Raw genomic sequence first — 25,758 nt, 5'->3', positions numbered from 1 at the left:
ATGACAAACCACTCCAGTGGCAAGAAAACCTCAAATGGGGCCATGAAGAGTCTGAAACAATTGATTAACAACCCAGTCCCTAAATAATCTCTGACCCTTAAGGTTCTTTCCTACCCTAATGTTCAATGATTCTCTAGCATAGACAAAAACTACCACAGTCTAAGAGGTTAAGCTCCTTCCATTTTTCTTAGTAAAATTATTACCAGTTTGAGCCATGAAAATTGGTGTTTCGATACAGGAGTTTAAAAAAAAAAAGGAGAGTCTCCATAGATAATTCTTTTAACCACAAGCTGATTTCTGCTTTTAAATATACAAGTACTTACTTTGTGTATACATGGCTGCAGCTTGGATTCACTGGTCATCATGTATCCCAGAAGAAACAAAATCAAGATCGAGATTGTCACAGGATCATCCAATTAGAAGTGGAAGGAACCAAAAAAGTCAGCAAGCTCAATTCCCTCATTTTACAGATAAGGAAACAAATGCTAAGCAAAGTTAAGTGACTTGTCCAGGGTCACGTGAATTGGGAGGCAGGATTTAAACCCAGGTCTTCTTGATTGCAGGTCTACTCCACTATCTACTATACTGCCCTGCTTCTGGTGAGTTTTCCAAGTGGCTGGCTAATAGCATCTGTCATACTAAGTGTCAGTACTCACTATGGAACTCTTTTGGCAAACAGAAAATATAAAATACCTGCACGTCTTGAATTAAAGGTAACCAAATCACCTGCTGCATGCCTCTTGGAAAAGGGGCCAATTTTCCTATCAGACAAAGTTTTTCATAGTGTTTCTCATAGAAGAAAAAAGACATCATTTACTTATATTGAAGATTGAGTGCTGACAGCTAAAATCATATCCATTGCCTTATAGAGGTGAAAAATGAATACAGGCCCATTCCACAGTATTTATTGAAATTATTTCTTCTTGGGCCTTGACAAGAGTAGCTGCCTGCTGACACTGCTCTTGCTACTAGAGACATGTGTAGAATCTCCATAATTAACAATAATGGGAATGGAATATAAGTAGACACATGGTTGTCAGCTTGCTGCCACAGGTGATATTTTCTTGAATTATGTGTGAGGGTAAGGCTTCCATTAAGAAAAAGATCACATTTTCCTGCTTAATATGAAATAGTCCATAGACATAGAGCATCTACTATGAACCAGAAACTGTGATAAGTCTGGAGGGGGGAACCATAAAGAGTCAAAACACAGTGCCTGCTCTCCAGAAGCTCCCAATCTACTGGAGGAGACAACAAGCAAACAAATATGTGCAAACAAGCTATATACAGGATAAACAGGAAATAATTAGGAGGAGGGCACCAGAATTAAGAGAGTTTGGGAAAGACTTCCTTATAAAAGATAAGATTTTAGTTGAGACTTAAAAGAAGCCAGGGAAAGTAGTGGATGGAGATAATGAGGAAGAATATTTCAGTGTCACTGGATAGAAGAATACATGGTAGGGAGTAAGGTGTAAGAACACTGGAAAGATAGCAGGGAGCTAGATTATGAAGGGCTTTGAGCGCCAAATAGAGAATTTTGTATTTGATCCTGGAGGCTGTAGAAAGCCACTAAGAGTTTATTGAGTACGAGAATGATATGGTTGGATCTGCACTTTAGGAAAATCGCTTTGATGGTTGAATGGAGGATGGATTGGAGGGGAGAGAATTGAGGCAGGCTATTGTAAATAGGCTAGGCATGAGATGATCAGGGCTTGCACTGGTGACATTGTCAGGAGAGACAGGGATGTATCTGGCAAAGGTGAAATCAACAGGCATTGGCAACAGACTGGATATGGGAGGGCAGGGGGATAAGACATCGTGAGAAGTTGAGGATGACACCTAGGTTGTGAGCCTCAAGGACTCGGAGGATGATGTTGCCCTCTACAGTAATAAGAAAGGTAGGAGTAGGGCAGGGATGGGGAACCTGCGGCCTCAAGGCCACATGTGGCCCTCTAGGTCCTCAAGTTCTGTCCTTTGATTGAATCCAAACTTCAAACTTCCAAATCCTTTTGTTCTATGAATTTTGGATTCAGTCAAAGAACCGTACTTGACGTAGAAAGCCACATGTGGCCTTGAGGCTGCAGATTTGGGGAGAGAGATAATGAATTCAGTTCTGGGCATATTGAGTTTAAGATGCCTACTGGATGTCCAGTTTGGGATTCCTGAAAAGCAGTTGGAGATGCAGGATTAAAGGCAGCAGAGGTCAGCGCAGGATAGGTAGATTGGAGAATCATCAAAATAGAGATGGAAGTTAATTCCATAAGAGCTAATGAAGTGGTATAGAGGGAGAAGAGAAGAAGGTCCAGGACAGAACCCTTTGGGACACCTATGGTTTGGGGGAAGGGTAAACTAGAGAAGGACCTAACAAAGGAGACTGAAGAGTGGTCAGATAGGAGGGAGAAGAACCAGGAGAGAGTGGTGCTCCAAAAACCTAGAGATAAGAGTGTATCAGGGAGGAGACAGTGACCAACAGTTTCAAAGGCTGTAGAGAAGCTGATGAGAATGAGGATTAAGAAAAGACCATTAGATTTGGCAATTAAGAAATCACTGCTAACTTTGGAGAGAACAGTTTGAGTGGAATGTAAGGTCAGAAGCCAGCTGTAAGGGGTTAAGAAGAGTGAGAGGAGAGAAAGTAGAGGCACCTATTGAGATAGCCTTTTCAAAAAGTCTAATCACAAAAGGCAGAAGAGATATAGAATGATAGATAGCAGGAACAGAAGGATCAAGGGAGGGAGTTTTGAGGATGGGGGGAGGGACCTGGGACTGGGTGTAGGCAGTAAAGGAGATGGCTGGAGTGGGGCAGGAGGGATTGAAAATAAGTGAAAGAGGGGCAGATAGGTGGCGCATTGGATAGAGCACTAACCCAAGAGTCAGGAGGACCTGAGTTCAAATACGGCCTCAGACTGTGTGACACTGGGCAACCCCAATTGCCTCAGCAAAAATAAATAAATAAATAAAAGGGTAGGAAAGACAGGGGGGCAATCTATTGAGATTGGGATCATTTTAGTAAGTAGAGGGGTTAGTGTTAGTAAGAAGTAAAGCCACTTCATCACATAAGACAAGGGTGGAAAAAATAATGGCCTAATGCAGATGAGTGATATGAAATTAGGAATGGAGGAAAAGAGGGTGATTATAGTGAATGGCTCCAATTTTTTTTTCTGTGAAATGTGAGATAAGATTCCTAGCTGAGAGGGTGGGAGGAATGGAAGCTATGGGAGGTTTGAGGAAGGTTAAAAAATTTGGAAGAGCTGCAATGGAGAGTGGGATAGTGAGATAATAAGGGAGCTATGATGGGATTATCTAGCAGCAGTGAGGGCCCAGTTGAGGTTGTGTAATAAATTTGTAGTGGACTCCATCAGGGCAGTTGTGTGGTTTTCTCCATCTTTATTCAGCAGCACATGGGTAGGACCAAAGGCAGAGGATGGTGGGAGTGATCCAAGGCCTAGATTTGGCAGGGCATAGTCTGAATAATAATAATAATAATAATAAAAGAACTAAGGATTCAAGAAAGGAAGAATGTATAAAGTTCACCAATGGGTCAAGATGGGGGAAAGAGGAGAAAATGTCTAACATTATAATGATAATAATTATTATTGATTATTAATAATGATTATATTAATAACAGCTAGTAAAAGCAGCTACTATATGTTAGACACTTTGATAAGCACTTTACAAATATTATCTCATTTGATGCTCACAGCATCCCTTTGAGGTAGGTGCTATTGTTATCCTCATTTTGCAGTTAAGGAAACCAAGGCAGAGGTTGTGACTTGCCCAGGTTAACACAGCTAGCAAGTATCTGAGGCTGAATTTTAACTCTGTTCTTTCTGACTCCAGGCCCTGTGCTCTATCCACTGCACCACCTAGCACCCCACCCTTAACAAGTAGTTTTTCAGTCTATACTCAAGGAGCTATGTTTTATCTAGAAAGTCACTATAATTGTATGCAGCCCATTCTACGCCTGTCTGGTTCTAATTGTTATGGAGGTGTTATTGGATGTCTGATGTCATCCACATAGTGGTTACTCCCTCCAGCGGTACAAATCACAACCCACCCATGCATGTCTATTCTGTGTAACTCTCATGTTGTCCCATAAATCCACCACAAAGGCTTCACCTGATGTACTGGGAGCTTCCCTTTAGTTCACTTGACATTACGTGAGTACCAAGGGAGTAATGAACTGCCTACTGTTACTTTTGTCATATTTTTTTTTTCCTTTTGCTGAACTAAAATCCATCTAGATAGGTAGATAGATTGCATAAGCAATATGAGGAGTAAATCAGTCAATAAATAAATGATCAATAGACCAGTCAGTCAATAAATATTTATTAAGTGCCTACTATGTGCTAGGCACTGTGCTAAGTGCTGGATAGGCAGTTTACAAGTAGTTCATATATCCTGACATCAAAATAAATAAACACACTAAAGAAAAATTGTAGGAGAATAGACATGAACTTTGCAGGGAAAGTTTCTTTGATGTTAATGTGATGCCTAGTAAAGTCATCTCATTTTCTCATCTCCCATCCCTACTCCTATTTCCTTTCCTCCTGATCTTTTTCCTTAAGCATAATAACTCTTTCCCAATCACAGTCCCTGACAAAATTGGTTCTGAGACCAGTGAAAAGCAGCACAGGTTTCTTTTGTCCTTCTTATACAAGCTTCATTGGGAAACGCTATGGATAATCTGTGCCTGGGGACTTAATTCAAAGAGTGATTTAAATCCTTGTATCCACAATTCATCTAAGCAAGCTTTTCTCTGACTATATTGTTAACCTTGAACTGTGTGGTTTTCTCCCTTTGATGGGTTCTAAAAGCTCATTTCCTAAATTTCATTTTAATTCTCAAGAAAAATGTTGCCTTTTTTTTTAACAAAATTTTATTTTGGGATAAAAGAACTTCATTTGTGAAATTAAAAAACCCATTGTGCTCCCACATAATGTCTTACACCCTATATTTATACCCATCTCCCCATAGGAAAAAAAAAGGCAGTCACCCAACACGTTTGTGTTGTATATACCTGGGAGATTACTAGTGAAGAAGAAAGTACAGGAGCTGTTCTCCATTGCTTTCCACTTGCAGGAATGGCAATCAGAGAACATTCCTTCCTGGGCAGCCAAGTTTGGAAGTTAGTTTGATTTCTGGCTAGGAGAGGAGAGGGTGGGGGAAGGGAGGGCAGAAGGAGGGGAGTAGCAGAGTGATTTCTCAGCCTGGTCTTTCGTTCCCAGCCTTTCAGTAATAGCCATCAATGAAAGCATCCTCTTTCATCCATGCAGGGACAGGTAAAAAGACAGCTGAGTAAATCTGTATTAGATATCAGAACGGAAGCACAGCCAGGACTGGGGGAGAAAGGGAGGGGACATGAAAGCTTGTGATTGGTGAGTTCACCAAAGGCATCTGCCAGTGGGACTTCAATGGAATGTGAAACCAAATCATTTACAAGTTAAAGATAGACACAGTATATACCAGGCTCTGGAGGCAGGGATTAAGTTCATCTTGCTCCCTAGCATTTCAGAGAGTTCTGTTTTGATCTCTGTTGTAATTAACTCTTTGGTCAAATTTTGTCCTAGACTATATTTTCTCCTTTTTTGTATCCATACACATTCTGGATACATTGGAATTAAGGTGATTTAGGAGATGATGGTGCATACACTAGGGTAAGTAGAAAGCTTTGTTTTCAGGTGCAACTCTTAACTATGAAAGTTAATTTGGAATTCTTCTTTGAAGAAAGGAAAAATGAAATAATTTGGGCTTTGAGTATCTTGAGAGTAACATTCCTCTATCCTTCTAGAGACATTTGGATTTCATGTTTTAAGCCATTGAAAGAAATCTCTTTAGTTTTGATGTCTTTTGTAATGTCCCCAGTCCATTTTAAATTAATCTTCTCTACCTTTTGCTCTTTCCCCAGACATACACATGCTTACCCACTTCTAACACAGTTTGTTTAATTAAAATATCAGTAGTCTGATACTTTAGGATACTGAAAACAAAGAATGTCATCTTTCCAGTGTGTTGTGGGAGAAAGTATGTTATTGTTAGGTGGGTTTGATACGTCAGAAAAACTTTGTCATTTCTCTTGCATTATACTTCCTAACTTACATAGCAAGAATATGCTGTTTAATAAGTACATAGAGCAACTATCAAAGATAATTTCTTAGCTAATCTTAAAAAAATTGGGGAGCAAAAATAGTACCTAGTATATAGTAGATACTTGTGAAAATACACAGCTTTTGTTGGAAAGTGCTTTACCAAAAGAATTTATTTTCTAATAAGTGTAATTAGTAATTCCTAGCATATTCCCTTATCTAATCCCTCAGGAAGAAAAAATAATAAAACTGGTATTTGCTAAATTACTACAAAGGTTTGATTATATTGTAATCTGGGGGGGAGTAGGTTTTTTTTTAATCCACTAATCTATATTTTAAGGATTTTTGTGCTTCTTTTGGATGAGGGAATAGAGAAGCAAACTGCTTGAGAATGACCAGTTTAATTTCCTTGCACATTTTGACCATGTATAGATTTTGCTTTTTGTTTTATAAAATGACCTCTTGGCTCTGTTCTTACTAGCTGCTTTTCCAAACTTGTCCAGCACTCTTTCTGAATACATACTGTCCATAATTGTCACAGGGTACACAGTGTGAATTGGAAAGTCTTTATATGGGGAAAATAAATATGCTGACATTGCTGTTATAAAGCCTAATGCTGAAGACAGTTGTTGAATATGGCAATTTAATCTTTGCTCTCCCTTATAGGCTAGGCTGTACTAGATTGAATAAGATTAAAATGGAATAGAACAATGGGTGTCTTAATCTGGCTACTTTGTATGTGTAGATAATTCTGAGTGCATCACTCAATTTGGCTAAGAAAAATAACACCCAATGTTAAGGCCTCAAAAGGAAAATTGATGTTAAACTAATGATCTATGGAGAAATTTGCCTTTTTGCATTTTTCCAGGGTGGTAAAGGAAATGGCAGTAACTTAGTGTTCCTGAGATTCTGCCTAGAGGTATGGTAGAACAATTTCTGAGCAAGATTATGAAAGCTAAGTAACCTATCCACCTAGTGGTGTCTCAAACTCTAACCTTTCCCTGTTAAACCTCTCAAAAAAGGATCAGATATCAGTTATCTACAAGTTAGTGTGATTTCTAGGGAAAGTATGAGAATCCCAAGGGTATTTGTCCTTCAAATCTTACCTCTAATTATGAAGAGAAAGGCTTTGTTGCCTTTTATAGATATTCTATTGATATTCTAGCCAGAGCAATAGGCAAAGTATTTAGTGGGCAAACACCAGAGGTTGTGGGGAGAGGGCCTCCTCTGAAATCTCAGGACCTAGGCAGTAGGCGGTAACCAATTCTATCTATGCTAGATCTCTAAGTAAATCATTCAATCAATCAGCATTGAAATACTATGTGTTAGAGACTGTCCTAAACTCTGAGAATGCAAAGAAAGGCAAAAACATAGGCCCTGCCTTCCAAGCCATTCTTGTGGTACAGTGTCATGGGGATTTTCCCTACCCACTTTGTAAAATTAGTTCAACCCTGGTAATAATTTCCTCTCATATTTAAAAAAAAATGTATTCTGGCATATGTGGCACATTCCTCAGCTCAATCCTTCCAGTTTGGTGTGATAGATTCAAGTAACATTTACTCTTAGGTGAGAGTTTCCCTTTACCCCACTTGTGAATTCCATCAAGTATTGTGAATGAATGAATGAATTTAAGTACATTTAAGTACTTACTATATACAAAGCACTGTGTTAAGTGGTAGGAATAAGAATAGAAAAGCCCAAGACCTTTCCTACATTCTAGGAGCTCACTTTATAATAGGGAAGACAACACTTAGTCTCTTCAGACAGCCTCAGAATTGCTTCTTTGTATGACTTCAAGAGTTGGGCCTGGAAACTGCTGTTGAGGATCAGGGGTAGACTGACTTGTGTTGGTAAATATTTAACAACTGGCTTTCTTGGGAGGGGTCTGGGGCACAAGAATGAAAGCATAGCAGAATTTTAAAATTTAATCTCTATTATAAACATTTTCCCATCACTTTCTTTAGTCCAAACAATCAACAAAACATTGAATCAAGCTCTGATTTGTAGTGTTTGCTGATTTCTGAGGTGTAGATGTTCACACTAAAAATTTAACAATTGGCTCTCCAGTATGAATTGCCACTATCACACCCCAGGAAGTTGGGTGTACAGTGACAGTTACTGTATAATTAGTAGAATTATCTTGTCTCAAATTTCTAGGTGTACTAGTATATCCTTTTTGACCTTCTTGAGCACTTTTCATGAGACAGTAAGTGACCAGTACAGAGCATCTGATTTTGTGTCTAGGAATTGGGAAGGATGAAGGATTTAAGTTCTCCTCCTCCATCCCCCTCAATAAATCATTGACTGTAAAAAGGGAGAAGCCCTATAATTAACTTTCTTTCGGTGTAAACCTTATTCCTCCAATAAACTTAGACATTCTTCTATCATCTTAGTTGACATACTATTAGGTAAGTAGAAGCTGATCTCTTCTCAACTATACAGGAGTGGCTTATACCCTTGTTTTCCCACCCAATGGGATTCTGGCACACCAATAGCAAAACTGAGCCAAAAGGAGATCAGAGCCAAGCTCTATGTGTGTATCTCTGTGTGTGAAACTAGTGTATTTCTGATGGAATCTCAGTCCAGTATAAGTTGTTTTTAATACTGGCTGTGCTTTCCTCTTTAAGATAGTGGAGAGTTGTCTGTAATATCAACTTATTTATCCTTATACTCTGTCCCCTCAGGTACAAAAATTTTAAATTTCAGCAAGTTTTCAATATATTAAAAGAGAAGTAGAAGGGAAACAAGGAAGAGTAATAAATCCTTATAGGGACTAGTAAATTAACAGGAAAGTTGGTAGGGAGAAATGTTGCTTTCTTGTTTTTATGGATATTTTTATATTGATTTTTATCATATTTATAAATGTGACATGTTTTGGGAGGGAAAAGGATCCACCCATATGTTTGACTATTCATAGAAAGGCTTTCTTTACCTTTTTTTTTTTTTACCCTTTTCTTCTTCACTTTAAGTTATTCATTCTTTAACCCTTTTTGTTGAGGTTGAGTTGTTTCAGTTGAGTCATACTCTTCATGACCCCATTTGGGATTTTCTTGGCAAAGATACTAGAGTGATTTGCCATTTCCTTCTCCAGCTCATTTTATAGATGAGGAAACTGAGGCAAAAAGAGTTAAGTGACTTGTCCAGGGTCACACAGCTAGTAAGTGTCTGAGGTTGAATTTGAACTCTGATCTTTCCAGGCCCAGCACTGTATCCACTGTGCCACCTAGCTGCCATTCTTTAACTCTATGGCCTATTATTTAAAAGATATCATTAATATTGCAGGTCTTTTATATCCAGATTTACCATGCAATGCTTTTTTTTTAAAAAAAAAACAATTTATTTATTTTTGGTTTTCAACATTCACTTCCATAAGATTTTGAGTTTTAAATTTCCTTCTCCCCACCCTCTCCCCGTAATGCTTTATTTTATTTCAAAAATAATGATTCCATTGTGCAAGGGAAGATGTGCAAAACATGTTTGAAATGTGAACAGAAAGGAATATTAGGCATGACGAAGCTACCAGTTATCAAAAGAAAGTATAGTCAAGTGGCAATGATTGAATAATAAAACTATCAGTCTAATTGGCAGACATGCTGAATGGTGAAAATAAGAACATCTGCACTAGTTTCCAAATTCTGTCTCCTTGAACACAGACTCAGGGTCAGCAATCAATATTTAATGTTGCTATCTGAAATTATCAAGGTGCCAAAGGATAATAACTGATATAAGCTGAGTCACCCCAAACTGAATAAAAAACGGACAAGTAAAGTTTTAGTCATTTAAGTACCTGGAGAATTACTTTTAATCTACTAGATCCATACAATCTAAAACAGAAAAAATGGGAATAATTTTTCTGCTTAAAGGTGGACTGTAAGTCTCTGCTCACATCAGATATGGGGGGAATTGTAGTTTGTCTCCATTATGGAGATGCTTGAATTATCTTCATATGCTTAGGGTGCAAAAGGCAGAACTTTAAAAAAAGGCAATAATTTGATATCTTGCTTCATAATCTCTGAGTGAATTTTTACTAGCTTATTTCATTCAAAACTATTTCCATTTGTTATAAAAGTATGTGGCATAATCCCAGAAAAACCCAATAACAAAACAGACAAAATCTTTTAAATACTACAGCATGCTAGTATAAAAGTTTCATACTAAAATATCCTATGTATTTTGTAGAACTTTCCTGCTAAATTTTAACATAAAATAGGCATGTTAGAGAGAGGAATGAAAGATAATGAAAGAAATTTGCTTGTAATGTATAGGAGTATGTGCCATTATTAAAAAAAAAAGTTAAAGTATCATAGATTTAGTACTAGAAGGGACCTTACGTGTCATCTAACCAAACACTCTCATTTTACACCCGAGGCTCTTCTGAGGACATGCAGGTAGTAAATGGCAGAGCTTGGATTCGATCCTACGTCCTCTGATTCCAAATAAAATGCTTTGTCTAAGGAGCCATGTTTTCTCCTTTAGTAGGATGGTAGGCAAAAAGAGAAACACTTAGTTGGATTAACAAAATGGTATCCTTTTCTGCATGATATTATAACCTAAAGAAATATGATGGGTGTATTTCTAAAATACAGATTTTCTGTCAAAGAGATTTAACTCCTTTTTTTTTTTTTAAACTTTTCTACATTCTTGTGGTTATAATGGAAGGATGGGCCAATGAGAGCCCAGTCCTTAGGAGCATGTACTTCATGTTCTTCCTGAGTTATTCGTGTAGATGTATGGTGAGCCCTCTTCTGGGCTTGTGCAATGAAGGGCCCTGTTCTCCCCTTTAGAGCATTCACTCAGAAGAAACATGAGATGTGCAAATGTAGAGGCATCTCCACTCCAAATGTTCACATGGACTGTTTGTGCCCAACCTGTGTTAGAGCCTTCTGAGTTTGTGTTGGTTTGACCCACCACAGTCAGACACACTGTACCTTGACTCCAACATAGCGATGTCAATTGGCTCCTCTTCAAAAGCAAAGGACAATAACCAAGAGCATTCACAGTTATTATGTGACTATTTCCTGCCTACTTAAAGCGTGGCAGAAAGGGAGATCTTACTTAGCTGTTGAACTAGAATTGGTTGTACACACAGAAGATCAAATCCAGCTCCAGCACTGGCTGCATTTCAGTGAGGAGGATGAAATCCTATAAACATCTGGGTGGGAAGAGAGGTTTAGCCTTTATCTCCCCACACCAGAATGGAGCCTTGAGCCGACAACATTATAAAAACACCCCCAGTCATTCAGGGATTCCAGTAGGACTGTGATGGGAGATGCAATTAGCAACTCTCTGAAGACTCAACTTGCTGAGCTAAGATGGACTGCATATTGGGCCTTATTTGGGATAGAAAGTTGGCCCCATATATTTGTAGGGACCCATCTCATCCTAGCATTTTTGTTTTTGTATTCCTTCATTTTCAGCATCTATTAGAGAAAAATTGGTAGTTTTTTTCTCTGTCTTGCTATCATTTTTCAGTTACTTTCCCTAGTATGTTTCCTTTACAAGTTAGACAAGTTCCTTTTGAGATTGCATATTTGAATCTTTAAATAGTGATGCTGGCTATATTACTGAATCCTTTTCAAGTACTGATATTGATCCCGCATAGTGTGTTCACCCTAGTATCAATCAAGAGTTAGTATCTCTATATCATTCACTGACCTACTGATTCACACTGCAATGTTATGTTTATTACATTTTTTCAATTATTAAATATTTCTTTTCCCCTCCTACCTCCTCTTCCCCCCAAAAAGAAAAGAAAAACAAAATCCTCCTAAGAAATAAGCATAGTCAAGCAAAATGATTTCCCATAATGGCCATGTCGAAAAATGTGTGTTTCCTTCTGCATGTTATTTCACCTCTCTGTTAGGAGTACCCCAATGTCATTTAATTAACATCAAGTAGCTGTTACATTTACTGGATAGAACACTTTTAGCTTTTGATTTATTTTATATATTTATACACTATGTATGTAATATATAAGTATATTTGTGTACTTATTTACTGAAAAGAGAGAACAAGGCTCAAATATAAAAACATCCCCTCCAAATCACGAGTATATATTCCCTATGCCATTTTGGTCCCTGAAGAGCATGAGCTCAAACTTCAAACAGTGTCTTCAAAGTATTAACCCCTTGTGCCCAGTGCAGAATGGCTGCTGAACAGAATACTTGCTTTAGGGGCAGCTAGGTGGCGCAGTGATAGAGCACTGGCTCTGGATTCAGGAGGACCTGAGTTCAAATCTGGCCTCAGACACATTTCACTTACTAGCTGTGTGACCCTGGGCATGTCACTTAACCCCATTGCCTAGCCAAAAAAAAAAAAAAAAAAGAATACTTGATTTCTGCAAAACACAGCATCTTGGCTACCAAGTTGACCCACTAATGGGATGAGGCAATAGGGCCATAATGGTGCACCAGACTTGACTTCCAGCAAACTGATACAGATTCCAGTTGTTAGACCTCTGCTAGCTTGCTCTTCCAGCCTTTCAAAGCTCACAAGATCACAGCCATTATCAATACTCTTTGAACTAAGATTAAGAAAGAATAAACCAAATAAGGAACAGAAGCAACAGCAGGGCCTTGTGCTCATGGAACACAGTGCATTTTGAGAGATAAAGGTCCCAGGCTTCTCTTCACACCTGAAGATGTATGCCATTTTATCCTCCTCACTTGAATGCAGCCAAGGAAAGAGATATTGATTTGGCCAAGTGGTGCCTTCTACCTCTACAGCTAAGGAAAAGGCTCCTCTTTGCCCCACAATGAGTGAAGGAAACAGTCATAGAATATCTGCACATACATGCTCTGAAATGGGGCCTTCCACTGTGCATGCTTGGAAGCATACCCTCCAAACATCTACATAGCATCCAGCAGAGCATGACATACATACCTTGGGCGTTCAATAGCCATTCCCCTCATTAAATATTTTTCTTTCCTTGTTCCAAGGATGTATGCAAACTTCTAGGCTATGAAACCCAAGATAACTACTGGGTTATAGTCCAAGATTATTTGTTGTTATCATTTTAGTCATGTCCAACTCTTCATGACCCCATTTAGGGTTTTCTTGGCAAAGATCCTGGAGTGGTTTGCCATTTCCTTTTCAAGCTCATTTTACATTAAGACAAACAGGGTCAAGTGACTTGATCAGGGTCACACAGCTACTAAGTGTCTGAGGCCAGATTTGAACTCTGAAAGATGAGTCTTCCTGATTCCAGGCCCAGCACTCTATCCACTGCACCACTCAGCTGCCCTCACTCAAGATTATAGCTAACTTAAATAACTTGTTATAATCACACACTGATTCATTTTTAATCAGAATTAGCTTTATTAACACAGAGTTATCCCGGGCTTATCTGAATCCTCACTACAAATTAACAGAAGTTTGTGGATTCACCTTAGGTTGTTGTCTTTAATACCTGTAATTAACACACCATTTCTTTTCTAAGATTCTTCTATTATGGATGCAAGTACCCTCTTTTGTAGATTGTGAAGTGAGATGCTGAAAATTAATTGATTCTCCATGCCTTTGTTCGGAGAGTCCCCCTTGCCCAGAATGCACCCCTCCCCCCTACCCTTGAAGGAAGTCTGTAGCTTCCTTCAAAGCTCCCTGAAAAGCCATCAGGCCTTTCCTTATCCTCCCTACATGATGATGATAGTGATAATGGCTAACATTTATATAATATTATGTGCTAAGCACTTTATACTCTCATTTGATTCTCACAACAACCCTGGGTGGTGGGTGCTATTATTATCTCCATTTTACAGATGAGGAAACTGAAGCCAATAGAGATTAAGTAACTTGTCCAAGGTCACCCAGCTAGTGTCCGAGGCTGGATTTGAACTCTGTTCTTCCTGACTCTAAGCCTGGTGCTCAATCCGCTGTACTACCTAGATACCCCCCACATCCTGGTGTTTCCTGTCCTCCCCCTGAAAAATTACTTTATTTTGTATATACTTTGAATCTACTTATATCTATATATGTTGTTTTTGCAGGTGAAAAGTAATTTCCTTGAGTTCAGGAATTGTTTCATTTTTGTCCTTTTATCCCCACTGCCTAGCAGATGTATCTGACCTATTATAAGTGCTTAATAAGTGCTTATGGTTGAACTGATTAATAATTTTCTTTGTATAATATTAGGAAATTAGCCATTGTGGGACGTGCTTCCAAAATTTTGATTTGGACTAGACATCTCCTGAGATCCCTCTTAGTTATAAGAAGGCAAGGTTACAGGGTGTCCCAAAAATCTCAGTGCAGTTTTAATTAAAGAAGGAAGATAAAAAAAAAGCAAAGAGGAATGAAGGCTCAAAGAAGTAGTTTTTTAGCTTTAGCCAGGAGCACGTAGGTATGTAGCTATTCATTCTTGGTAATATGGGAGCAGATTATTTGTTTTTTGAAGTTGCCTTCACTAACCTATTTGATTTCTAAGACTCAGAGAAGCCATCCCATGGAGATTTTGCTGCTCCCTCAATCTTTATCACAGCTACAGGTTTCCTGCTTCACTGTCAGCCTTGACAGTGCTATGGACACCTCAGTCTGTAGCTTCCATCTCTTCTGGTACTCAAGCAGTCACTCTGGCAAAAACTTTGAGAAGAGACAGATGCTTCCTTCACAGGTACAAATATTAAATAGCTTATTTTGTGTAAAGTATAGACAGCAAGTATTATAGCTTATTCCTGTTCCCATTTCAATGAGCTGCAAAAGAGTGTGAAAAGGAGAAAAATAAAATCACTAAACACATTTTTAACACAGGTCCCTTTCACTAGTTATTTTTAGTGCAGGAAAGGTATTGAAGGTATTGAACTCAGGGAACAGAGGGGCAATGCTATTTGCTACAAATGCATAGATTTGGGCAGTTTGTATCACCAGCCGTACTACTCTTTCATTTAGGTTTAAAAAAAATTTTTTTTGAGAGAAGAAAATAAAACCCAAACCAAGGGATTCAGAGATTATTTTTTTTATTAATTTATTTTAATTTTTCAGCAATCACTTCCATAAGCATTTGAGTTTTAAATTTTTCTCCCCCTCCCTCCTCACTTCCCTCCCCAAGATGGCACACAATCTGATGTAGGCTACACATATACATTCCTATTATACATATTTTCACATTAGTGATGTTGTAAGTAAGAATTAGAACCAATAGGAGGAACCACAAGAAAGAGAAAACAAAACAAAACAGAAGGAAAAAAAAGTAGCCAATAGTATACTTCAATCTGCATTCAAACTCCATAGTTCTTTCTTTGGATATGGATAGCATTTCCATCATGAGACCTTTGGAGACGTCTAAGATCCTTGCATTGCTGAGAAGGGCTAAGTCTGTCAACGTTAGTCATCACACAACGTGGCTGTTACTGTGTACAATATTCTTCTAGTTCTGCTCTCTTCACTCAGCATCAGTCCATACAAGTCTTTCCACGTTTTTCTGAAGTCAGCCTGTTCATCATTTCTTATAGCACAATAGTATTCCATTACATTCATATACCACAACTTGTTCAGCCATTCCTCAATTGATGGGCATCCCCTCAATTTCCAATTCTTTGCCACCACAAAAAGAACTGCTATAAATATTTTTGTACACGTGGGTCATTTTCCCATTTGTATGATCTCTTTGGGATACAGCCCTAGAAGTGCTATTGCTGGGTCAAAGGGTATGCACATTTTTATAGCCCTTTGGGCATAGTTCCAAATTGCTCTTCAAAATGGTTGGATCATTTCACAACTCCACCAACAATGCATTAGTGTTCCAATTTTCCAACATCTTCTCCAACATTTATCATTTTCCTGTTTTGTCATGTTGGCCAATCTGATACGTGTGATGTGGTACCTCAGAGTTGTTTTGATTTGTGTTTCTTTAATCTATAGTGATTTATAGCATTTTTCATATGACCATAGATGACTTTAATTTCAGAGGTTAATGAAATACTTATTCACCTTATGATTTTTCTGAAGTCTTAGATCCTTTGAAATTTTAATTTAATTCATCCTTAAGGAATTGCATTAAGATCGGGAAGTACTGTAAGTTGTGGTCCACAAATATGTATTGAATATCCTTAAATTAAAAGTTATAAAAATTTTAGTATCCGTACTACCTGTCTCATAAGATTGTGTGTGAAAGATTGAAAACTTCAATGTGCCTTGTAAGTGTGATTTATCAATATTCTTTCTTTTGAATCTTTGGGTTTTCATTGTCATGGTCAAATGAGAAACAGTGAAATTTTGAAAATGCCGTTTAAGAGTTTGTGACAGAGAAGGAGTGAGTAGCTGGGCATGATTTGCCCCACAGACTGCAGGAGAACAGATTTCTAGGTGTTCAGAGAAAAGACAAGTAGGCTCCAGGTAGCCTAAAACTGTACAGAGAATTTAGCCAAGGTTAACGAAAATTTTCAAGAATGAAATGATTATGACACAAATGATTCTGATAAAGGGGGAAAAAGAAGGAATTACCTAAAGAGATTAATGTGGAAAAGTCATTGGCCAACTTAGATTTTCATAAAGATGTGTAAAATATATGAGATCGGTGACTACAAAAAGGGATTTTTAAGCTGTGTTGGGAGCAAGACCAAAAGCAAAGAAGAGGGAATTCTAATCCTTGGAATGGACGGGTCGCTGATAACTGGTAACTGAGAGAAGGCAGAACCACTCAGTCTTTATTTTATTTTTCTTAAATAAAATAATCTTCAGAATGGCAAAAACAGATTAAAAAATAGTTAACAAGTAGTTAAAATCTATAAAGGTGAGGGAGTGGCACCACAGCACCTTTTGGATGAGTTGTGTCCGACTGTCTGCGACCCCTTTTGAGGTTTTCTTGGCAAAGATTCTGGAGTGGTTTGCCATTCCCTTCTCCAGCTCATTTTACAGATGAGTAATTGAGGCAAACAGGGTTAAGTGACTTGCCCAAGGTCACACAGCTGTTCAGTGTCTGAGGCCAACTTTGAATTTAGGCCTCCAAGTCTGGTTCTCTCTCTATTCATTGCACCACATATCTGTCCAAGAGAGCACCTAACTGATCTCAAAGAGTTGTCACTCTTTGAATCCAGACAAACTCCTGCCTAGGGTGCTGAAAGAATTGGTCAAGGATTTTTGACTTGATGTCTGCAATCTTTGAATAATCTTTGAAAATGGGAGGGGTGCCCACAAGTCTAGAGATAATCAGATTTCCTGATTTCCAAAAGAGGGAAAGGAGGGGAAGCCTTCAAACTAGGGGATAATAACCTTGATTTTGACCCCTGGAAAAATTTTGTGATTGATAAATAATATCTTGGCTTCATCAAAAATCAGTCATGCTCTATAGACTAAAGAAATTTTTTTTTTTGGGTGAGCCAATTGAGGTTAAGTGACTTGCCCAGGGTCACACAGTTAGTAAGTATCAAGTGTCTGAGGCCAGATTTGAACTCAGGTCCTCCTGACTCCAAGGCTGGAGCTCTATTCACTGCACCACCTAACTGTCCCTCCCTTTTTTTTTTTTTAAATCAAGTTACTAGATTGGTAAACTAGGGGAATGCTGTAGACATAGTATTCCTGTACTTCAGCTAGGCCTATGACAGAATCTCTCACAACATGCTCATGGACAAGATGGAGAGACATGGGCTGGGTGGATTCAGAACTGTTTAGACCCAAAGAATGGCAAAGAGGATTTTATACTTGTTCCTGCAAGTGATAGGGAGTCATTGTAGTTTACTGAGTAGGGAGGTGACATAGTGGGACCTGTGCTCTAAGGAAATCATTTTAACTGCTGAATGGAAGATGGACTAGAGTAAGGAGATACTTGTGGCAGGTAGACCAATCAGCCTTTTGCAACAGTCAAGGCATTAGAAGATGAAGCCTTGCACCAGGTTGGTGTCAACGTCAAAGGAGAGAGGGGCAGAATATACTGAGGGCTCCATGAGCTGTTAAAGTTTGGGAACCTCAGGCCAAGAATGGATCCTTGGAAGACTCTAGTAAAAACCTACTGCCATTAATCACTACTGGCCATTCTTTGGGTCTAAACAGTTCTGAATCCACCCAGCCCATGTCTCTCCATCTTGTCCATGAGCATGTTGTGAGAGATTCTGTCACAGGCCTAGCTGAAATACAGGAACACTATGTCTACAGCATTCCCCTAGTTTGCCAAGAATGAGAAGTTTTCAAAGTCAATGGCATAGCTAAAAGTACAAGTAAGCAAAAACATCTCAAGCATTCAAGAGATGTTGTTGAAAGGAACACACCATGAGCTAATGCTGAAACTGTGAACTACCTCAAGAAGTGTCCCCTGAGTCCACTGTGACTGTGGAGAACAGTCTGGAAAGCTCAGGCGTATACAGTTTAACCTTTTCATAAGTGACTAGGGAGAAGGCATACACAGCATGCCTTTAATAAAAATGTTGTATCTCCAGCAAGAGAGTTAATAATTCCCATTCTGCTGTTCTAGGATCAGACCACAACTTAGGCACAACAGACTAAAGTTCAGCCAAGTAGAGCAGGCCCGAATAGTGAAGGACTGCAGGAACCCAGGATGTTCATTTTGGAAAAGAGAAACCTTTAGGGTGACATAATAAGTATCTTAAGTTATGTGAAGGCCTGCCACAGAGAAAAGTATTATGCACATATTATACTTGTTCTGAGAATAGAATTGGGAGCAGAAGGTGGAATTTATGGTCAGCTTTTGGCTTGATAGAAGGAAAAACTTCCTAAGAAGTCCAGATGCCCAGAAAGAGAGTGAGCTACCTTGGGGACCAATAGATTCCCCATCACAGGCTGGAGAAAGCTGGGTGACCTCTTGCCGATTATAGTTATTGTAGATAAGTTTCTTCTTTAGGTTCTAATTGGAGTATAGAACCCTTTTGATCCTTTCCCACTTTAAGATGCTGAGATTCTGTGAAATGCATTAAAGGAGTGTTTGTGAGTGAGAAATATTGTGTTGTTAGGATTTAGATTTAAGTCAACAAGACCTATTGTACAGCAAGGAACATTAAAAGTTATACAACCATTTGAACTTGTAGCCTTAAATTGGGATTTTTCCTGTGCTTTACTAATATGTGCATATATCTTCTAGACATTAGAATTAAACCAATAATACAAAATGTCAAGATAGATGGGGGATTTGGAAACACTAGAGCATTGGTTGTTAATAACTGTGTAATATTGGAAGCATAATTAAATCTTAAGCATTCTAAATTCTCTTTCGAGGGTGAGGTTAAGATTTAAACAACAAAACAGTTTAATCCCAAAACATAAGTTTTCATTGACCTACTTAGAAAAGAGTCTTTTTCCATTGTAGCAATATAGGTTTGTTCAGTGATCATGATGAAGTTACAGGCTGTGTTCAGCATCCCACAAAGAATCAATTCTGGGACAGCTCAGAAAACCTGCATGGCATACCAGATAGAGTACTGGTCTTGAACTCAGAAAGATCTGGGTTTGAATCTCACCTCTGATAGTTACTAGTTGTATGACCCTGGGTAAATCAATTATCTCTTCTGAATCTTAATTTCTGACTTTATGAGATAAGGATAATTGCTTCAGCAAATGAGATAGAGTAAAAAAAATGCTTTAAAGCACTATATTTCATTACTTTTAATATTTCATTTAAGTTGAGACTATTAGTCTATAAAGAATGTGGTTAGTTGTTACTTATGTTACAATTCACTTTTGCATTCTTCTATAGAAAAGATTTCATGGAAAGAAAAAAATCATTTTCAACATTACCTGTTTTCCTGAATTTTCCTATAAGATGCCTTTCTTTTAATCCTTTATCTCTCTTTCATGAATTCCATGAGAAGCCTAAAAGTTGGCTGAAAAATTGATATCAACCAGTAATCATGAAGGAAGCCCATCAGTAGGGGCTTGTGAACTATGGCATTAGAAAAACAACTCCTCAACCCCTCATGGGTTAATCTACTACCTTATGGGAACTTGACTGGTAAGTGCAAATGGGAGTTTGGTAGAGTAGTGTCAGAGCATGTTAAACTGATAAAGAGATAAGAGATATAAAGTATCTATTTCCTTCAGAACTGGTACTGATCTCAATGAGATGCCATGGCTGCCTAAAATGAATGGTTTTCCTGAACTTTTTTTTTTATAATCACAGGAAAATACTAAACCCAAAGAAGGTTCTGGAATTAAAATTATTTCCTTAAAGCTAACAGTCACTAGCTCTTAATGCTTCAGATTAGAAAAATGGTGGCTGGGGCATATTTTAGTAAAAGTGATGCCAAAAGCCCAGATCCTCCAATAGTAATTCTTTGTCAATATTATAAGGGCCACACTTTCATCACTATATAGGTCTTATTAAGAATATTATACTTCTGGGGCAGCTAGGTGGTGCAGTGGATAGAGCACCAGCCCTGGAATTAGGAAGATCTGAGTTCAAATGCGGCCTCAGACACATAACACTTACTAGTTGTGTGACCCTGGGCAAGTCACTTAACCCCATTGCCTAGCCCCCCCCCAAAAAAATGACTATTATACTTCTGTTTCATGCAGCATTTTATTCCCTTTTGAAATAAAGAGTATTTATTCAATCCACTTAAATAGGACTTTATGGCTATATGCTACCTTCTCCCATGAGTTGCCTTTGAACAACATCCCACCCCTCATCCCTTAAAAAAAAAATTAAAATACTGTTACGAAGAGAATTCATCTGAATAGCAGACAAGAAGTTCTTAGCATAACATTTTTACCTTTAATTAGTATTTGTTTATAGTCTGCCCTGGGGTTGGGCTGAGAGAGTATTTATTCTCTAATGGTTGTAATAATGCCCCTAAAATTTCATTACAGAATAGTTCTGAACATCATATCTCACCACGGTGTTAACATTGCCACCTTTGGAACTCACAGCTATTTGAACAGCCTCATGGCAGTACTCACTTTGTTGTCTAGCCAGTTATTAAGCTAATTGCCTCCATGTTCCGAAATCACACAAGACATAAGGCGTCTGAATCTAGTAACACAAATAGTTGTCCAGGACATGGGGATTATTTCACTCTCTTGTAAAAAGTATTATGTGACCATTAAATGTTCACTAACAACCAAAACCTCAGATCTCACTTATTTTAGAAAAAAAAATGGGACCTACAGCACTACCAGAACATTTTTATAATGATATGTGGGAAGCATTCAACTTAATGAGCCAGAGTCTCCTAGTAAGCAAGTTCCATTACAACTTGGAACCCACAAGGGTAAATGATTGCTTCAGTGGGCTAAATAATACCCTGGTGGCCTCAAAAGACAGAGTGCAGCTTCCAGAAGGGTCTGGTTTATTGTCAGGAAATAGCTTGCTCCCTAGATGAATCTCTCTCAGTGACTCACCCTAACATTTCCTGAGGAATTTCTTGGATGCCATTCACAAATACCAACTCAGTTTGACCTTTATTAGTTTAGGAAATTTGATATTGTCATAATTTGAATTGATAAATCTGCTGTATCTCACAAGTAAGGGATAATTGATGGAAAACTCTGTGTGTGTGTGTGTGTGTGTGTGTGTGTGTGTGTGTGAGTTCTGTTTTAAAACCTGATTAGGCTTTACAAGTAGAAAACTTAGGGCAAAATAATTACATTTTTGAAATTGCATTCAAGTTAATCAGAAATTTCTTTTCATACCTCTCTGTAGGTACAGCTAACTTCTTCTGAGTAACTATGGAGGCAGCATCTTTTCTTAGCTCTTCTTTGGAGATTTAGGATTGTACTATTTAGACTTAGAATTCGTATTATAAATCTATGAAGTACCCACTCTCCCCCTCTTTGAGCAACTACAGTTATGGTTTTGTGTATTTATTTTAGCCAACCACATTTTTTTTTAACAAGAACTTATGAGAGTTTAATATGAGGGGAAAAGCCCCAAATGGCATGATGACATTAGGCTACATTATAGACCTGACTTGATTATTTCTAAGTTAAAGATACTGCTTCAGATTTTCTACCCAGCTATTGCTGGTGATCTGAAGATACAGAAATAAGCAAATGAAAATGCAGCTGTCTGGCTTAGTTAGATATGCATTTGCTAAAAAGGGAAGCCAAAATATTTCACATATAAACCTTCTAAATCAGAAATAAAATAAACAGTTCTGCCACATCAAGGAATGCTTATGTTAGAATATAGATTTATGAGGATGTAGAAAAGTGAGTAACAGGCACAGCTTGGGTTGACTGAATCCTTTCCTCATTGTGAACATTTTTAACATACTCATAGCAGTTCTCTGATAGCTGCAATAGACGGAAATAAAGTACTCTGCACTAAGCAAAGCTTTGTGTTGCTCAGGATACAATTAATTTTTTTTATGGTTACTCAAGATATTTCATCAAAAGATGAGTAATTTATCCTCTAAATAATGTTTCCCAGTCTGCATGAGTCATCTGGACTACCCTTTGTCTATATTTCTAAGAGGAAGAATAAGCAGTCTAGAATATTGGAACCTTGGACTGTAAGTTAAGAGAAGACACCTTATTGGTTTGATCAGTTTTGATCTGCTTTACGTCCTAGACCTAGATCCATACCCCGGAGGGACTGGGCACCTTGCATTTGGCTGTATTAGTCTTCTGTATGGTCAACACTGTACCCTAAAGCAGAGGATTACTCATCAAAACTCCTCCAGTTTTCCTAGGCTTTGCAAACACTTGTAAAGTCAAAATGCACTTCATTGCTGTTGCACGATCCTCCTTATTTGTTCTGTGGGGCACGAGATCATGCTTCTTTAGTAGACAACCTAGATTTACTCTCTATGAGAAAGGAATTGATAGCTACTCCAGAGGTTTGGTGGTTCAGAACATCTTTTTCCAAAAACAATAGCTATGGAATCAGAACTGAGTGCATATTCTACCCTTGATGCTTACTATGTGACCTTGGGTGAATCACTTAAAAAATGAGGGGTCTTGAAAGTAGCTTATGAAGTGCTTCTTGTCCCCACCTCTATCTTGCCACTGGATTTCCAATGACACTGGAGGACAGAATGAGGCTGAGGACTTTGTGCAACTCTGCCTCACTTAAATCCAATTCATGTGCAAGTGAAGACATCGCCATGATGTCATCAGTCCTCTTTGAAAACAAAGGACAAACAATCACAACAGCTCTGTGTTTATGATCCTAGGATCTGATGGTCAATGAAAGTACTTAGTTCAGGGCCTGGCATATGCTTGTTCCTTTCTTCTCCTCTTTTTCTTCTGTCAACCTTTTGGTCTTGATTCCCCTACATCTAATGACTATCTTCCTCCTTAAATTTTCTTCTATACACTCTAAGCCCTTCATCTTTCTTTTTTTTTCTTTTTTTTGTCTAGGCAGTGAGGTTAAGTGACTTGCCCAGGGTCACACAGCTAGTAAGTGTTATGTGTCTGAGGCTGGATTTGAACTCAGGTCCTCCTGAATCCAGGGCCAGTGCTCTATCCACTGCCTCACCTAGCTGCCCCATAAGCCCTTCATCTTTCCTAAAGAATAAAAAGTGACCCAAATCAACATTTTTTTTTTTTTGGTGAGTCCATTGGGGTTAAGTGACTTGCCCAGGGTCACACAGCTAGTGAGTATTATGTGTCTGAGGCCAGATTTGAACTTAGGTCCATCCTGACTCCAGGGCTGGTGCTCTATCCACTGTGCCACCTAGCTTCCCCCAAAATCAACATTTTCACACAAAGGATAAAACTTACACTCTGTGTTGACTACTTGCAACATAGCAAGTCAGTTATCTTCATAAATTTGGTATAGAGAAACAAACATGGGAATTTGCATGAATTATTTTGGCCACTGGAGGGCTCTCATATTTTCTCCTTAATTCTGTAAAAAATGCATTAAAAAAACCTAAAACTACAATATAATAAATTTAAACCTCAAGACAGCAAACTCTGAAATTGATTTCTAACTAATAAAAAAGATTTACATTGTTCCTGTGCATAATAAAAATCAGACGTAATTTACTGTTATGTTGACATTCACAAGAGAAAAGCCAGAAAATGAAACACCGTTTTTCTGTGTTTTGTTTATAATTATTGCCATAGCCAAGACTCAAGTCAAAATTTCTTGTCTAATAATCACATACCAAAGAAACATTCCCCTGAATCAAATGACTCACATGCTGTTCTCAATTCCTTTTACATCCTCTATTGGTTGATGAATTTCTATGAGCCCACCTAGGTGACTCAGTGGATTGAACACTGGGCCTGGAGTCAGAAAGACCTGAGACATTTATTACCTGTGTGACCTTAAGCAAGTCACTTAACTTCTGCCTTAATTTGCTCAACTATAAAATGGACAAAATAATAGCACCTACCTCCTAGGGTTGTTGTGAGGATCAAATGAAATAATATTTGTAAAGTGCTTAGCACAGTACCTGGAACATAGTAGGTGCTATATAAATGATAGCAACTAAGTAGCACAGGGAATAGAGCACCCAGCCTGGAGTCAGAAAGACGAGTTCAAATACAACTTCAGTCACTTAGTAACGGTGTGACCCTGGACAAATCACTTAACCCTATTTGCCTCAGTTTCCTCATCTGAAAAATGAGCTGGAGAAAGAAATAGCAAACCACTACGGTATCTTTGCCAAGAAAATGCCAAAAGGCATTACAAAGAGTCCGACAGGACTGAACTGACTTAACAACAACATATAAATGATAGCTATTGTTGTTATTATTATTACCTGACCTATCCAAATTCATTTCCCACTACTTTCCAACTCACTACTTCCCCTTTACTTATGCTAACCTATTCCTTGTTTGCCTGAGGCACCATTTCAGTTACTGCTCCCATGCCTTTCACTCATGCTATTGCCTCTACCTAAAATGCTCCTTATCCTCCACTCTGCAAATTTGTATCCTACTCATTCTTCAAGGCCAAACTCAAATCCTGCTTCCTCCATGTAGCCTTGTCAGGTATTCTAGTCCACATTGGGAGCTCTCGGATCTGAATGCCTTTTCCACAAATAGTCAATACCACCAAGCATACACTACTTATGATAAAATACGAACTCTTCATCCTATCTTTTAAGGTCCTTTCTCTGTCAGGCTCCCACCTATCACTCTATCATTTAGGACTTAGAGCCATTTTGATTTTGTTTTTCTTTGTTTCATAGGTTACCTTGGCTAAAGTTTTCATCTTCTAGCTTCTGTGCTGTTGTTATGGGAGTTTTAGATAATAGACATAGACATAATCTATTTCCGAGACCATACTTCAGACCTTTCCAGTTTTATATCCCCCCCCAGAACTTGTACTCCCTAGCATAGCATTCAAGCCAGCCCAGAAGACTTAATGAACCATCCTTAGCACATAGCCTATGACTAGAGAAGGATTAAGGCATTGGAAAGAATTTGCTCATTCATGTTTTTTAATCAGTGTTGTTAAAACAAACAGTAAAAGTTTATCAAAGCAAGCCTGTTATTATTTATGCAAAACTCATACTCATGAGTAATTTTGTTAAACTTTTGGCAGCTTAATGGTATTTAACTTACCTTTAAATATTTTTCCACTAATTTTCTTCACTCATCTTATGATTATGAAACATGGTACATATCTATCTAAATAGAGATATTAAACCACTGTATTTTAATCATGACTAGGTGAATACTCATACTAAATAAATCATTTTGTAATGAGTCAGCTTTCATACCAAATTCTTACTGTATTTAAAACAAGCATGCAAATGCTACATTCCCACCTCCATGAGATGGTATACATGTTAAACTTTTCACTCTTTAAAAATATGTATAGTTTCTATAGTTTATTGAT

At 38.1% G+C, this 25,758-nt stretch overlaps 1 protein-coding gene across 14 annotated transcripts in view; it reads left to right on the top strand.

The window, feature by feature from the left end:
• The window catches only part of DTNA (dystrobrevin alpha), a 473,738-nt gene that overhangs the window by 128,766 nt on the left and 319,214 nt on the right, over positions 1 to 25,758 (top strand). For 12 of the 14 annotated variants that reach the window (XM_027846923.1, XM_027846918.1, XM_027846917.1 and 9 more), the window contains exon 1: positions 5,455 to 5,654. The exons of the other annotated variants lie outside the window; for them this stretch is intronic. The gene's annotated coding sequence lies outside the window, so the exon portion shown is untranslated. Of the gene's footprint in view, positions 1 to 5,454; positions 5,655 to 25,758 lie in introns of those variants that run through there. 14 annotated transcript variants of the gene reach the window in all.

This window comes from Vombatus ursinus, unplaced genomic scaffold (genome assembly GCF_900497805.2).
Source record: "Vombatus ursinus unplaced genomic scaffold, bare-nosed wombat genome assembly UNPS02015255.1, whole genome shotgun sequence".
Classification (NCBI taxonomy): Eukaryota; Metazoa; Chordata; class Mammalia; order Diprotodontia; family Vombatidae; genus Vombatus; species Vombatus ursinus.
Note: the sequence above shows the minus strand (reverse complement) of the source record. Positions and strands in the feature narration are given on the sequence as shown.